We start from the raw sequence: 12,475 nt of genomic DNA, 5'->3' as shown, positions 1-12,475 counted from the left end.
TAACCTACTAGATTGGCTGAGCCAAGAGAGAAAAAGGAAGAGAGTGCAAGTGCCATTTTGCTGGCAACACACTGAACCTCATTTAAGGTATTGGTAAGGATCATCCCAGTGGCCACATTATGGGTTTTCCTGCCATCAAAACTCAGATCTGTAAATCAAAGGCGTACATTTCCAAAACAAGTGTCCAGAATCAGGTTTTTAAATTTGTAGTAGACAGAAGTGGCCTGACATTCAGGGATTCTCTACATCCCACTAAATTATGTTCTGAATTCAAACACTGCCCTTTTTTTAAATAAACCTGTTATTTTACTTCTATTCACAGACCCTTCTTTTTACTTCATTTCTCTTTAGAGCTCTTTTTCTTCAGACCACCAGGCAGCCAAGCCCTTTGCCTTTTCCCTGCTGTGATGCCATGCCAGCATTTCTGTACTTTGTTATTTAAATTCTGTGCCTGCCTTTCTCAACCATTCTCACCTTGATCTCAAGATGGAAAGCGCAGTTGTGACTGGGCTCTGAAGACTGGTAACTCAGAGCTAACACCGGCTGAGGAAGGCTTTCTGAAATTGTACAGAAACTCTGCATCCTCCTGACACAGTTCTGTCCATTTTGGCACCAAACAACTTTTGAGATTGGTTTTGTTTTGTGTGCATGAGATCAGCATCAAAGGTGGCATTAGAAAATGAAACACTGGAATTTCAGTTCTCCCTTTAGATTCCCTGATTTATCTTTTCCTTAAAAAGGCCTCTGTAATGCCATGCGTTCCTCAAGCTATTTTAGGTAGCAAAGCTTTTCTAAAATGGATTCAAACAAAAAGAGTTCTGTGGGAAGCAAGAATACACTTGCTAAATATTTGTGTAATTAATGTAATATCAGGACGCCCAAATTTGCTGACAAGCTGATTTAATTTCCAGTAGAGGATATAATCTTTATAACAGGGTATACCTGCAGCAAAATTCATTTATATAAGGTAAATAACCATAGCTCATACCTACTCAGAAATTCCATACTTATTCAGACAGGCTTTTATGTACTGAAGTTGTATTCTCTGGCACTAATGTTAATATTTAAAAGTGATTTAAATGCATGCTATTAGTTGAAAATGGTGAGATTATTGGTGAAATAACAACACAGACACAGTTCCAAAATTTTTTGCTTTGGATTGCAGACAAGAAAAGGCTAAATTAGTGAAAGTAAAATTGGGCTAAATGTGAGAACAGATTTTTTTTTTTTGTTTTACTTTAAATATATCATTAAGCATTTATAGAATGGCAAATTGCCAAAAAAAAAAAAAAAAAAAAAAAAAAGCAAAAAGCACTCAGTGAAGTTCTCCATTGCAACTGCAGTTAATAATTTGTAGTTTTTGCCTTAAAAAAAAAAATATTTAATCTATATGATTGTAAATAATTTGGCTAAACTCTACTAATCAACTATATAAAACTATGTAAGTCTTGCCAATTCTGTCTCTGAAGGAGACGGTTCCTTATTCAGGTTTTTGCCTTGCTTTCCTCAATAAACCCTGGGGTTCAATGCAGCCAGCAAACCTCCTAGGAGTTGAATTCAGGCCTCTGAAAGATGGCTGTGGGAGTGGGATCCACACTGAGGTGGAGCCGCCTGGCAACGTCCCTGCTGTGGGGACTGTAGCTTCAGGCAGAGGTCAAAAGCCAGGGCCAGCCACCCTGTGCACAGCTGCAGAGGGATTTGCTGAGTCCCTCTGTCTCATCCCCTAATGGTGTTTACATTCCTTCAGCTAACACATGCTGATTAGTGCTATGGCTAGAAATAGTTTTTCTAGTCTATTCCAGGCCTCAAACTACTGTTTTTAAGTTTTGCCTAGACCTCAGGGATGTGACTGCTCATTATATTCAGATCATGTTTGCAAACTGTTTTGCAACTCTTATAGCTTCTCTTCTCTTCTCTTCTCTTCTCTTCTCTTCTCTTCTCTTCTCTTCTCTTCTCTTCTCTTCTCTTCTCTTCTCTTCTCTTCTCTTCTCTTCTCTTCTCTTCTCTTCTCTTCTCTTCTCTTCTCTTCTCTTCTCTTCTCTTCTCTTCTCTTCTCTTCTCTTCTCTTCTCTTCTCTTCTCTTCTCTTCTCTTCTCTTCTCTTCTCTTCTCTTCTCTTCTTTCTGAGTTTTGCAGGGGATGCAGTGTTTAGAAGAGGTTGGGGGATGGCAGGGATCACCACATGAAGGCTGGGGTTTGGATCAGGGTTAACAGGTGACCTGCAAACCTCAATTACTGCTTATTAAACACGGGGTCGCTTGGTCCTTGTTTAGAAGTAGTTATGTTTGCATCTCTGCCTGGCAGCAGCCATTGGGCAAACCCTGAGCCTATAAGTAATATTTGGTATAGGATTTGGCCTTGTAGGAAGCTGGGTTTAAGGCTGCATACAGATGGAGATGTTACTTTGTGATAAAACTTCCCACATGGTTAGCAGATCTCGCACTTCCAACCATTACTGTTCTATTTCTGACATTGAGATTGAGAGTGAGATTAAGGTTTGTCATAAGGAAGGCTAATAAACTAAGTAGGGACAGGTCCAGAAGCAGCTGCTGGGATAAATGATGTTTTGGCTAAATTCAATTTTTAACCTAAATGTGGGGCCCAAGGGGAATGATTAACTATGATTGGTGCTGGGTCTGGAAGGGGTCCTGATGCTAATTTATGGCTGGTGATAATAGGGCCCAGATGGTAATCCTTTATACTTCAGAATAAAGGGATCACTTAACACTGCATAAATGTCAGATTTTGGTTATGAGCCAAACAGCTATGACATGGTCTAGGCAACCGAGAGAGTATTGGCTGTGTTAAAATTTGGTGCTTGAGAATGTTATAACCTGAAATGGGGGCAGGGTGAAGTCTCCTTGTGGTTCCAGCTCTTGGGCTGGACCAAACCTGCTCCCGTGCCCTGCTGAGGCAGATGCTAGCGGGTGCCTCGCAGCTCAATGTAGAGCTGTGGCTTGCAGGAGTCACTGGGTAAATGTGATCATGAGAGCTGGCCTTGGAGCTGAGGCAGGCCTGGGAACTCATGGCCTTGAGTGCTCAAACTCCTGACTAAAAAAATCACCTACAATTTTTGTGGTCCATTAGAATTTGACCCTAGGGAGATTTTTGCTATGGAGAGGCCTTTCTGCATGACAAAATTGTCAGGAGGGCCAAGGACATCTTAAATTAGCTTAATCAATTATTTCTGGTTTTTAGGAAGCCAAATGGTAAGAATGTCTGGGCAGTTTAACAGAAGATATATTTTTTCATTCTAATTATGCTATATTATTAGCTGGTCATCAGTAGCTAGAAAATGGGGTTAAACGTGAATATTTTTGATTTTAGGAGCTGAAGATCATATTATACAAAAATACTGTCTAAAAAGCAGGAAAGGCATAGTTCTAGTACAGGGCTGACAAAAAATACTTTAAAATATAGGGTTAGCACTGGGAAAACTATACATGTATTTCTGCTGTGAGATTTTCACAGCTATTATGAACATCTGGTTTCATAAAGCAGAGCTGGTTCCTCTTCTGAAGTGCTGGCAAAACATCTTGCTTCCTTCTCTGCTCTGTTGTTTGCCCTTCCTCATCCCTTTGCTTTTCACATTTTTCTCTTCTTCCCTTCTCGATATCTGTATTTATTTTATTTCATCTAATTCTTTTGTTTCTAATAGCACTTCCCCATTAAATTTCAATTTTAAGCATTTCCCTATATGCTGTTAAAAACACTTACACGAAGCTGTTATAATGCATATGCACACAAGCATATCTCTGAATCTTTTTATCCCTCAAAACCTGTGTCATTTGCCATGTGATTTCTCAGGAGCTGATTAATTTCTAGGTGCCAGGCTTGCCATACCTCTTAGTCCTGTTTACCTATGAAAGCCTCGTGCCTTCAACCATCCACATACATAAAGCAGGTTAAATGGATGATGCAGGATCTTGTCCTTTGGAACGGGGAGATACCTCATATCCTGGGTAAATCAGAACAGAAGCACCCTGCATGCAGGGTGCCTGGATATGGGGCAATGGATATCAGACCTCACAGCTTCTGTCTCTGAACAGTGCCCAAAGAAGGGTGTACGCACCCCATGGGGTGCAGCAGACAATCCACTAAGGTACCAGAAGAAAATAATTTTATCATTAATATATGGTAAATTGTCGTGTTTCTTTAATTTCTGTGGGGTTTGGGTTTAGCTTTTATTTTTGGTGTGTGTATGTATGTTTTATGATTTATATATTAGTAGAGTAGTACATGTATATAACTTACAAATAAATCTACATATACTAGGGGTGTGTAACCAGAAATTTGTTGCAAATAGAGGTGTATAACCAAAGCATGTTTTGATACTACTACTCTAGGGCACTTAGTTCATCTTGAGCACTACGTGAATGTTGCATCTGTTAGAAATAAAATACAGATATAATCCTCCATTTAGGCATACACCTGTGGCATGAAATAGAAATCCTATCAGCTGTTATGAAAAATAACTATCCTCTTTATATCCTCTATAAAGACAGGGTAAATCAACTTCCAGCTGTGCCTGGTTGTGCAGTGCTTGCTCATCCTTTGCAATTAAGACACAGTGGAAGCTGAGGGTAGGATGTTCTGACTCCTGCTGTCTCATAAGGTTTTCATGTCACAAAACACACATGGGGCCCATTTAATTCTTCATTTGCAGGGTATTCATCCTGTAACTGGCTGAAGGGGTGCTCTGGGTTTGCAAACAGACGGAAGTACTGAATGTGCAGGGACAGTTTGCTTTATGTAAGTGTGGAGCATTACGGATGTGTGACGTGGCAACCCTTTCTGCACTGAAAATGAGCTTTTCAAACTCAATATAGGTTACTCCTACTTGTTACTTTTTTGTTTCTATGCTTGTTTGAAAAATCTCACGGGATATTTTTTTTTCTTTGGGAAGCGACATATTCTGCTCACAGGAGCAAAACGCCATTCAGACGGTGACACACAGACTGCACAAGGCAGAACAGATAGCAGCGAAGTTTTGAATGACAGTGGGAACTTTGTTCATACAACCATTTCAGCAGCTCACGGGAAAAACAGGCACATTCACATTTTCCTGGTTTTATTTTATTTTATTTTATTTTATTTTATTTTATTTTATTTTATTTTATTTTATTTTATTTTATTTTATTTTATTTTATTTTATTTTATTTTATTTTATTTTATTTTATTTTTATTTATTTTTTCAGGCTGTGGGCTGCATGGAATGAGCCCTTTTGTTCCCAGCCTGCGCAGCGCCGATAATTCCTCCCATTGCTAGAAAACCACCCCAAATAGCCCTTAAGAATCGGCAAACGGCATTTTAGACCAAAACCAACCGCGGCGACCCCGTGCCGGCGGGGGAGGAAGGCGGGGGGCCCCCGGCTCCGTTTTCTGAGCGTAAATGAGCATCGCCACCTGACGGCCTGGCTGCAGCACTGCGCTGGGTCCCCGCGGGGGAAGAAGCGACCGTGAATAAATAAATGCTGGTGTTTGTTTGTTTGACTGACTGATAGATTGATTTTTTTAATTATTATTATTTTATATATTTATTTATTTATTTATTTTTGCTTCTGATGAACATCCCGTTTTCCTGAAAATAGCAGGGCTCCGGAGCCAGGAGAGAAGTCACTTCAATGTCAAAAACCCTTCTCATCCCTGAGCACTGTGTTTCCAGCTTTTTTAGAGACAGGGTGCTGGAAACTTCTCCTCTGTTTTTGCCTTTTCTTTCTCTGAGGGGTCACTCACAGCCTTTCAGAGAAGCATGGGGTAACAAAGAGTTAAACCTCTCTGTGTGCCTGTGCCGTGATTTTGGATAGTTGGCACATTTACTGAGTGCCACACTATTCTTTCAGGTGGCAGCCTGGACAGACACACTTTATGAAGACCACAGCAGCATATTTCAGCTGACAGTGCTTTGTTTAACTGTATTCAGCTTCACCACTGTCAGCTTTAGTTTCCACCTGTTTGGTGTAGGAAGCCTGTCCTTCCTTGCAGAGCTCTGCTTCTGCTTTGGACTGAATAACCATCACAGAAGAGATATTAATGATCATGGTGCTACTGCCAAACAGGGCTAGATTGAGATAATATTGCGTTTGTGATCTGGAGAAGACACTTCTCAGGGTTTGCATGTGTGTGTCTGCAATACCATATGGAAATATGTATGTGTTGGCTTTAAATTTGCTCAATTACACCTTGGTAGCAGCATGGAGCTCTGCAAAACTCACAGTCCTTAGACAGCTGGAACACACCTACCTGGCTCAAACTTTTTGAAACACTACCCTTCAGTTTAATAAACTTTGTCATGCAGGGATTTACTGTTAAAGGAGCTCTCACAATTGCAATTTATCACCTGGCAAATACCTTTCCACCTTTGTAGAATGATACTGCATTTATACAAGAACGGTGATATCTATAAATGCTGGATATCCGCTTATATCTTACCCAGTATGCTCTACCATATTCTGTAGTAACAGCTTTCCAGGTACAGGAAACAGAGGTGCCAGCCTTCTGCTTGCATTCATATGCACAAACATGTGAGTAAAATGAAGATACAATCCACATCTGCTCAACAAACCTTTTGCCTCACCCTACTCCAGCCTGCTCCCAAGAATCTTATTTAGGTGTTTTATCTAAAGCACCATATGTGAATATTTTTCTAAACCTGTGTCAAGCTTGATCTCTTGCTTGATTTCCTAAGTTGTTCCCTGTTATTTATGCCTATAATTTAACTACTGAAATACACGATTTTTCCCCCAGGTTTTCTGAGGTGCTTCTGTTTCATGGAGACCAGACTGCAGTCATGATTGTCTTCACTGATGAGCACTGCAACGGGGATAGTGCAAGAGATGGAAACAAACCTGAACAACTACTGGCAAGACAACTTTGAGCACTGTGTTTCAATACAACTGTTCCAACCTTTTATATATATATATATGTATAAGCATCTTCATCATGGCCTATACTCAAAAAGACAATGTTTTCCTCCACCATTACTCCGTTGCATACTGGTTGCAGCATGCTGCACACAAAATCTTCCTTTTACCAAATGTGTTCACATAACATGTGAAGAGAGGTACAAAATAGGGTAAATCAGGTAAATTTACAAGAAATTTAGCTAAATTCTAAGCCTTCATTAATAACAACGAACTCTGCCATTAAAATTAATGAAATTTCAGAGACATTTATTGATTTGTCCTTCAACATGCTGCTTTGTCTCACTCAATACAAGCACTAGGAACTTGAGATTCGAGTTTTTAGTCCTCCAGATACTTTGTTATGCTTAACAAACAATGCTGCAGACTACCTGTCAAAAATACAGTTAATTTTCATTTATGATTTTCTACACTTCTAACAGAGATTTCAGGCAGGAAAACAAGTCAGAGTCCATACATCTCAATGATTGAAGAAGAAAGAGGAAAAAGAAAAGTACATATACCTTTTCCACCATGCTTCTCACTATTATCCTTTCTGGTACCCCAACTCCCTCAGCCATTCCTCTAAGACTTTCTCTAGACCCCTCACCAGCTTTGTTGTCCTCTGGACATGCTCCAGGGCTTCAATATCCTTCTTGTACAGTGAGGCACCCAAAACTGAATGCACTATTTGAGGTGTGGCCTCACAAGAGCTGAGTACAGAGGGATAACCACTTCCATGGGACTACTGGCCACGCTATTTCTGATACAAGCCAGGATGCTGCTGCTCTTTTTGGCCACCTGAGCACATTGCTGGCTCCTATTCAGCTGGCTATCATCAGTGGCCAGTGTTATCCTCATTGCTAGCTCTTATCACTAGCTGCTGCACTCATTTCCAGATTCCTCACTGACCTAGTTGTCAGCTGCATCATCTGGCAGCACCTTCTCAGACTTTGGCCTTCTCAGCTGCTTTCTGCTTTGTCACCCTCTGTCTCTCATCTGAGGTCAGGGATCACACTTCAAGATGAAGCTGTGGAAAGATATCTTAAATCTATTAGGAAAGAAGGAAGAAAAAGAGATGGATGGAAGATCGTGAGTATAAACTCAGTCAGATGGGCAGCAGATCAGTGAAGGTGTTCAGCTGCTCTTTTTGACTCAGCATCCTTTCCACCACAACTCAGATGATCTGTCTTCCTAGAATGGGAAGAGTGTAGTTCCCCTGTGTTATGCCTTGGAATTTAGGTGTCAACAAATTTTATTTCAGTCTGTTAAAAACTGAGAAGCGAACCTTTAGATTGATGCCCCATTCCTGTTGCACACTCACCTGCAGTTAATACAAAGTTCCTTTTCTGAGGACCCAATGCATTTTCAGTCTGCTTTTCAGGCTACCACAGCACAAGACACCCACAAGGTCACATTCATTTATATTCATCTAGAGGCAAGACACTGGCAGCACTGTCCATACCAGTGTGTTCCACATGTCAACGGGGTGCTCTGTCACAGTAGTGATATGCTCATCTTCACAATAGAAATTACTAGAGTGATGACTCCTTGTCTTCTTTCCTCAGAATCTCTTTAATCCTTGAGCAATCATTTCTGGCTTCCACAGTGCTAGACCTCGTGCCCCACCTCCTCCTACTGCTTTCTCCCAATCTTCTTCAATATTCCCATATTCCAACATACTCTTTCCCCAGATGTTTCCTGTCCCAAAGCTCTTCCTGTCCCAGAACTCCTCCAGCCACTCCAGACTCTCCAGTATCCTTATTTTACCTGAAATGTCTTTGTCTACGTGTCAACTTTCCTGCTCAGCTCCTCTCGTCTTCTTTCCACAGTGCTACTGTTCACCATAACCCCAGTTCTTCCTCATCTGAGACTCAAGACTTTTACTCAATTGACTGCCAGAAACCCCAAAGTCCTGGTTCTGATTACTTCTGCATAGTTGTTTTATTCCTTTGACTTCAGATTAAAATTACACGCTGGCCAATGCTACCTTGCTGTGGTTATTACCTTCCCACAGCTTTTCTTGGAATGGGATGTAGCTCTATAAATAAGTCCCCTGAGAGAAGCAAAGATTTTGCTCCTATTTGTGATAGTTCACCTTATTGTATTTCTGAATGAAAGAAGTGTTTGTCAAACAAACAAACTATCAAAAAATATATGTGATAGGAGTTTCACTCCTATCAGAAATGGAGACATTGTGCTTGAGAAAAAATGAACCAATTTTATTCCTGTGATTTTAGCTGAAGCCATTTCTAGAGCATCCCATACGGTGCTAGAGTCTTGGGGACAATCCTTCTGAACTTACCATAAGTAACTGAGTAAATATAGCATGAAGCAGAACAACCCACACTTGGCAGATAGCTAGGAAAACATCAGGTTCAGGAGGGAGCTTTTTTCTGCTTCATGCTTGCAGACCAGTGTGAAGACACCTAGCAGTGGACATATAAACTCTGTTAACACAAATCACTTCTAAAACCCCTGTGAGCTAAGAAATGAAATACTTAAATAATGTTTTGGCAAAGAGCCTGGTTGCAATACAGTTATTTGCATATTAATTCCATGATGACTCTAAAATTGGTTGCTTACTTCGTCCTAACCAGTGAGGCTTAGTCCAGTCAAAATTTCTTTAATTGTAAGACACCGGTCTTTTAAGATCAAAAATATTTAAAGGGAGCCTACAGGAAAGATGGGGAGATACTCTAGCAAGGAATGTAGTAACAGGACAAGGGGTAACAGTTTTAAACTAAAAAAGTGTGGGTTGAGATTAGGTATGAGAAAGAAATTCTTCACTCAGAATATTGACAGGCACTGAAACAGGTTGCCCAGAGAAGCTGTGGATGTCCCATCCCTCCAAGTGTTTAAGGCCAGGCTGGATGGGGCTTTGGGCAACCTGGTCTAGTGGGGGGCCATGGCAGGGGCGTTGGAACTGGGTGGTCTTTATGGTCCCTTCCAACCCAAACCATTCTACGATTCTATGAGCCGGTAATTACAGTGTTCAGAGCTGCCCAACTTATTTGAGTCACATTGGCAATGATATTTAGTGCCAGCACTGAGACTTAGAGACTCTTGGTAACAGGGATGCTACAGCTGACTGAACAATATTCTAGAAAATGCATTTCTCACTCAGGTGAAAAATTTAATAGGAACAAGCTGATTTCAGTAGAATTTCTGTTAGCAAACTCTCAATGAAAATAATATAAATATATTGTTACGTATTGCAAAGTGATTATTTTTTAAGCACCAGAAATAAATCCTTTTATTATTATTATTATTTCATGATTATTTCAACAGAACAGAATGTTCTAATCGGTCCTAATTTTTTATCTTTTTATTTTTTTTTGTAAGAAATTTCATCACTGGAAAATGCTGTCATTCTGATTTAGAAAAAAGATATTATACGCAATATTATATAATATTATATTATATACTATTATATACTATACTATTTGCTATACTTCTGCCATTGGTAATGTGAGACTACTTGCAGCAATGATGTGAATTTGTGAGGTAAAATCCAACTTTAGGTCAGGATTTTATAGCTATCTATAACCCTGTGTATAACCAGTTAATTGAAAAGGATTTTGACCTACAACATACTCATCACAACCAAATGGACTCTGTATAGCGATCTAAAGAAGAGATTTCTTTCTACTCACCTCTCCTTCCCATTACTAAAGTCATACAGGCTCACAGTAATGTCCTAGCTGTATGGGTTGAACTTTCAGGCCTGTCAGCCTGACCTCGATGCCAGGAAAGGTGATGGAACAGGTCACCTTGAATGCAGTCATGCAATGTATGTGGGACAACTGGGAGATCAGGCCCAGGCAGCATGGGTTCATGAAAGGCAAGTCCTGCCTGAACAACCTCATCTCCTTCTGTGACCGGGTGACCCATCTGGGGGATGAGGGAAAAGCAGTTGATGTAGTCTACCTAGACTTCAGCAAGGCCTTTGACATGGTCTCCCACAGAATTCAGAATTCTCCTAGAGAAGCTGTCAGTCCAGGGCTTGGACACGTACATGTTTTGCTGGGTTAAAAACAGGCTGGATAGCCAGGCCCAGAGTGTGGTGGTGAATGGAGAGAAATCCAGCTGGCGACTTGTCACCAGTGGTGTTCCCCAGGGGTTGGTGTTGGGGCCCATCCTCTTTAATATCTTCACTGATGATTTGGATGAAGCAGTTGAGTGCAGGCTCAGTAAGTTTGCAGATGACACCAAGCTAGGGGGAAGTGTCGATCTGCCGGAGGTTAGGAAAGCCCTGCAGAGGGGCCTGGACAGGATGGGTTGATGGGCAGAAGCCAGTGGGATGAGGTTCAACATGGCTAAGTGCCAGGTCCTGCACTTTGGCCACAACAACCCCATGCAGTGCTACAGGCTTGGGGCAGAGTGACCTGAAAGTTGTTCCAAGGAAAATTGATCTGGGAGTGTGGGTTGATGCTTGCCTGAACACAAGCTGGCAGTGTGTCCAGGTGGTCCAGAAGGCCAACGGCATCCTGGCTTGTATCAGGAATAGTGTAGCCAGCAGGATCAGAGAGGTGGTCATTCCCCCATACTCAGCTCTGGTGAGGCTGCACCTCGAGTACTGTGTTCAGCTTTGGGCCCTTCAGTACAAGAAGAACATCGAGGCCCTGGAGCACAAGTCAGCAGAGCAAGAGGAAAGTCAAATCAGTAGAGCAAGAGGAAAAACAAAGAAAAGGTCACAGAGGCAGTTACTTGTATTGTCTATCTAAATGCTTTTCTTTCCCATTTTCCCTCTCTCTCACTGTGTGAATTCCCAAAGCAATCAGGCAGCTTTTCATTCATATACAGATTTGCTCTCTGGTGTAGGATAAAGTCTTTTCCTTGATCTTCTTTGCTTGCCTGCTTACCTCACAAGGCAGTTTTACCAATTAGCTGATGTTTAAGTGGAATTTAGAAGCTATAGCAAACTATGCAAACTATGGATAGAATTTGTATTAAAAATATAAAGGCTAATAGTCATTTTAGATAGTTTTGTTGCCTGCACTTTTGGCATGTAACAGAATACAAATGGCAAAGAGCAGCAACAGGGAATAACCTGGTAAACAGTCAATTATTCCACTCTTTTTTTGTTGTTGTTCTTTTTTTTTATGTATTTTTCATAGCTGTATTTTTTCATAGGCTTATACAAAAGGAGGCTTTTGTGACTATCATGCTGCATTTCTGTATCATACTCTATAGTATGTATCTCACTAACACAATAGTTTACAGTCAGACTTTCCTTACACTGCAAATAAAGGTAGAAAAGCCAAGCTCTGTAGCTTTAAAGAAGAATTTTTATTGTGCTAATAAACACTTGAGATGTGAAATGTGAAAACTCTGAACTGAATCACACAAAGTTAGAATTACCAAAGCCAAACAAATGCCCTAGTTAAACCCTCACAGTGAACCCTCTGTAATACCATTCATTTAAATCATTCCAGACAACAGGATCTGAAAAACCTGAGCAGACTGGTCTTCGAAGTGGAACAATATAACTGGGTATTTGAGCTGTCAGTGAAATCCACAAGGACATTAATGGGCTATCTGCCTCAGAAATCTATCCATGGAGCTGAGTTT

Source organism: Anas platyrhynchos, chromosome Z, assembly GCF_047663525.1.
Source record: "Anas platyrhynchos isolate ZD024472 breed Pekin duck chromosome Z, IASCAAS_PekinDuck_T2T, whole genome shotgun sequence".
NCBI lineage: Eukaryota > Metazoa > Chordata > Aves > Anseriformes > Anatidae > Anas > Anas platyrhynchos.
This window is presented reverse-complemented; position numbering follows the sequence as displayed.